Source organism: Halichoerus grypus, chromosome 3 (genome assembly GCF_964656455.1).
Source record: "Halichoerus grypus chromosome 3, mHalGry1.hap1.1, whole genome shotgun sequence".
Classification (NCBI taxonomy): Eukaryota; Metazoa; Chordata; class Mammalia; order Carnivora; family Phocidae; genus Halichoerus; species Halichoerus grypus.
In genome coordinates, this window is record NC_135714.1 from 138240359 (window position 1) to 138245451 (window position 5093).

General features: G+C 36.4%; 1 pseudogene; it reads right to left on the reverse strand.

Annotated features, from left to right (window-relative positions):
• Positions 1-900: 900 nt before the first annotated feature.
• On the reverse strand, positions 901-2117 carry LOC118555900 (developmentally-regulated GTP-binding protein 1 pseudogene; annotated as a pseudogene).
• Positions 2118-5093: the final 2976 nt, after the last annotated feature.

Sequence of the window (5093 nt, forward strand, 5' to 3'; positions counted from 1 at the left end):
ATAGTAGGAAGGGAAAAATGAAGGTGGGGGAATCGGAGGGGGAGACGAACCATGAGAGACTATGAACTCTGAGAAACAAAGTGAGGGTTCTAGGGGGGGAGGGGGATAGGGGGATGGGCTAACCCGGTGATGGGTATTAAAGAGGGCATATATTGAATGGAGCACTGGGTGTTATACGCAAACAATGAGTCATGGAACACTACATTAAAAACTAATGATGTAATGTATGGTGATTAACATAATAAAGTAAAATTTTAAAAAATAAAAGAAAAATAAAAACATACAGAAGTTAAAAAAAATAATGCATGGTTTAAATAATTCCTTTGATAAGGTACAAATCACACTATATAATATGACTAATATAAAAACAAAATCTATCTCTGCCAATTAATTGACACATATATTATATAAACATCATTACTTTCACCAATTTAAAATGCCATCTTAGTTTACTAGAGTCAGACAGGAGAAAGTGAAAGGGCAGTTTGTGGGGGAGGTGACAGAGTTTCAGATCACACTTGGGTAGGACATAATTTAATATGTTTATGCCTAGAAAATATTACCTAAATGAATCTATATATAAATGATAATGACCATAATAAAAGTAGTTAAAAGGACTGAAGAAATATTGAAAGGAATAATTAATTCCCTAAAAAGCAGCTTTGTGCATTCATTATTATCCTCATTCACATCTGTTTCATTATATATGTCTTTTTATACGATGTTGAAGAAAAACAGATAATTTTCTATTCACCCTGGAAAGTCCCACAGCATGTCAATAATTTTCTTCTGAGTTCTTTTTTTTTTGCACATAGCTGGATGGCCTACCAGGTCCTTTATGCAGTTGAATTTACAAGGTGACACCAAGTTAAAACAAAGTTCCAGCTTGGATGCCTTCACCTCCCTCCCCTGAATCCTGATCCACTGGCTGCCAAATCTCGAAGGGGTTTGGGGTAGGATGCTTGGTCATGGGAAAAGCTGCTATGGTTGTCCCAGCACATGGGTAGAGGGGAAGGTTTCATTTCTTCACAATCTGAATGACATCCTCGTCCTCCAATGTATGATCTTTACCCACTTTTTGAGGACTGTGTTTCACAGACAGATGCCAGACCAGAGCATATTTAAATTCTTTGGTAAGATTTTTGTGAATCTTCATGCAGAAATCCTCCACCGTAGTCCTAGAGTAAGGCAGCACCACTGGGGATGTATAATCTGGCTCCTGGCTTTTGGGTTTGGTGTAAATCCTCACTAGTTTCAGATAGTCCCAGATTTCCAAGAGGTCATCAAAATTCCAGTGGTGATGGGCAGAGATGGGTACACAGTGAGGCACCTTATAGATAATATCCAATTCCTCGGTGGAGATCTGATCAATCTTATTCAACACATAGATACAAGGGATATAAACTCTGTTTCCTTCTACCACGTCGATGAGGTCATCCGCTGTGGCATCACTACATAGTGTCACATCAACATTGTGAATTTTGTATTCAGCCAGAATGCTCTTCACAGTTTCAGCATCCAGCTCACTCTGAGGGCAAGTGGCCGTGAGATTAATGCCTCCTTTATCCTTCTTCTTAAAGCCAATGTTGGGGGGTTTGAGGTTCCAGCTCATTTTCAATTATCTTTTTTTGTGTCCCAAGGGTTTCAGGACATCCAGAACAATCAGGATCAAGTTACATGTTTGGGCCACTGCAATGACTTGACGGCCTCTACCTTTCCCATCCTTGGTAGCCTCAATGATACTTGGAAGATCCAGGAGCTGGATCTTGGCACCTTTGTATCTGATGACACCAGGCACAGTGGTCAGAGTAGTGAACTCAAAGGCTGCCACCTCAGAATATACCCTTGCCAGGTTACTAAGCAGTGTTGACTTCCCCACTGATGGAAAACCCACAAACCCAATTCGAGCATCACTTGTCTTGGCCACATCAAAACCTTCTCCTGGCCCACCACCACTACCACCTTTTGGGGTAATGAGCTGTCTATGAAGCTTATTAAGGCGAGCCTTAAGCAGCCCTAGGTGGTGTGCTGTGGCCTTGTTCTTTTGAGTCCGAGACATCTCGGCTTCGATCTCCGCAATCTTGGCTAAGGTGCTGCTCATGGTGGTGAGTCAAAGGGGGTTGGGGGAAGAGCGTAGTGGCCTCCGCACAGACTACTTCCCCTCACACTTCTTCTGAGTTCTTAATGAGAGACTTTAAATTTCAATAAAGAATATTCTTCCATTTGGGAACTCAGGAAGAGTTTGCAGCAGTTCATTCCCAGACAATATTTTATGGCATCATTATACCAAAATTTTCACCAAGTAATTTCACTCAAATAATTCAATAAGAAAATACCTCTGTAAACTGTTCTCTTGATCTTTATAGCATCAACTAATTAATGGCAGTCTTTTAAAAAATCTTCCCACAATAATATGTTGTTGAATCCAGTTGTTTTCAATTTCATTATATCAATGCTTCAGTCAGAATAATTAAATGAGCTTATTAATGTCATTGTCATTCATGAGCTTATTAATGTCATTTTAAATTATATTGTGACATACATTTATCTTTTTAACATATAATTTGACTCTTTTCTATTCGTAGTACTTTCCCACAAAGTCTGGTGTACATATGCGGTGTGTAATAGGATATTTAGAGACTAATTTTCAATACCTTCATAAACACAATTCCTGAAACAGTAAGATCATTCAACTGAAGGCAATTTTTTTGTTGTTTAAATTTTAGACAGTTGTTTTGGTTTTGTATTCATTGGTATATGTAAAATATGCTAAAGTAACATAAGAGGGAAAAGAACATGATTTAATATTATTTAGGTACTTTAAAAATATATTCTACATGTCAATTATACATATTATACATATGGTAAATATAGAATACATATAGCATAATAATTTAAACCTTAAACCTTTGACAATATATTTTGTTATTAAATGTAAATACATGGAAACTTAAGCCGGGGGGCATTGAACATACATACAACTAAAGACACAGACTCTGGAATCAAATTGCTAAGTTTGAACCTGAGCTCTGACATGTACTCTCTGGATGACCTTTGTCTAATAATTATTAGCCACTAGTTATTTATTCTCCTTATTTCACTTTCCTTCTCTGTGAAAGAGGGATATTAATAGTATATGGATAAAAAAAAAAAAGACATGAAACAGTTTATATTGTGGCAGGCCAAATGAAATGAACCTCTGGAGGAAATCAAAATAGATAACTTTAGTATTAGGGATTGACTGGAAAAAAAATAGTAAGTTTCTGGTGAGGGAATGTTCTATATCATGATATGAGTTGAAAAGATGGATGCATTTGTCAGAAATTATCAGTTTGTCCCTAATATCTCTTAATTTCATTTATGCAAATGATACCTCAGTGATGTTTAAAAGATGATGATGATAAAAATATTCAATATAATTTCCAGCAAGTATAGAGTGACTGTCTCATAGTAATCAATTACTGACAGCCTTGAAAGTGAGGGCTTGGCCGTGTCCTCACTTTGCCTATGATGATAGTGGCAAATAGTAGCTTTGAGCTTCTCCTTCCTTCCTTCACTCCACAGATATTTTTGAGTGACTTCATGTGCTGATACATCAGAGTTGAACAGGACATAATCCCTGTCTTTAAAGAGCTGATAGTGGGGCTAATGTTGGCATTTCTCTTTTTTTTAATGTTGGCATTTATTAATTTGCCTCCTCATCTGTAAGAGAGTGTGATGCTGGTAAGCACCCTCTTAACCTTAAACTAAGTAGAAGAATTCATTATTCATGAAACAAAAACTTAGAGCTACTCTGACTTTAGGTATTCCTGGATTTAGAGACCAAAAATACGATATTTTTGGCTCATATTTTCCTCTGTCCATTGACTCTGCTTTTCTTTGCACGTTCTTTCTTTCTGACTCCTTCATCAGACCAGGGAAATTTGTGGCAATCCACTTACTGACACAAGTATTCATCTTCAAGAAAGAGAGACCTTTTATTTCCCAGGGTACATATGCCAAAACATCTGTCAAAAAACTAGACCGATCTTGACTGTCTAGCTATACGGCATGGACAGTGGGTAGGATTATCTTCACATAAATCATATGGAATAGATTTTCAACACCAGGAAAATAGATGATGGAGACACTAATTACAACAAAACGACTATCAGACACATCATTCCACACTGAGACAGCATAATGTGGAAAGTAGAAACTACGAAGCCTGGATGGATACAAAAGCAAATTTTGCAATTTATTTACTCTGTATTTTATCAATTTACTTAAAATCTCGCTGCTTCTGTTTCATTATTGCAAAATCCTGGATTGTGATACTATTCACCTTACACTGTTGCCTTATAAGGCAATACAAAGAGTACTTAAAATGGCATCTGTCACTACATAATTGCTTGCATAATGTAAAATCTAAACTCTATGATATTATAGTTAATTAGAATTGGTGTTATTTTTGCCCTCATCTTCACTCTAGTAGCCAGAAACTATAGAAATATTGTGAAATCCATAAATGCCTCAGCAAACCATGAAATTGAAATCATGTTTCTGAAGAATAATCATACTAAATAGGCCTTCATCCAGTCTCTTATTTCGCTAGAGTTTAATTTTTTTAATAACATAAAGAATATGATGCAATGTCTCCCTAAACATGCCAATTTGGGAAATACCGTCACGCTATCTATAGACAAAACTGAGGTGTGTTTTAACTGCTATGACACTACAGATGTAAAATAGATAATTGCTTGCGTTGTTACAGGAGAAAGTTGATTTCAATAAAAATTGCAGTGTTCAAATGTAGCATCTCGTAAATGTCAAGTTATATTTTAGTTAAAATTTGCTAAATGTGAGTTACTTCCAGGGTCTTAAAATACTGAGATATCAAAGGAGTCTTTCTCATTCCTCTGTGGAATATGGTTATATTTCTAGAGCAATTTAGAAGCCTAGAGACCGCAGGAAAGTCCACTCTCGTTGGTCTCTTTATAGTTGCATATAAATAGCTGGTCACTGTGATATTTTGTTTTATGTTTTAATAGCAATGGCGAAAACATATGTATCCCCACTGACTTCTTGGATTACATCTTGATCAAAAGTAAAAG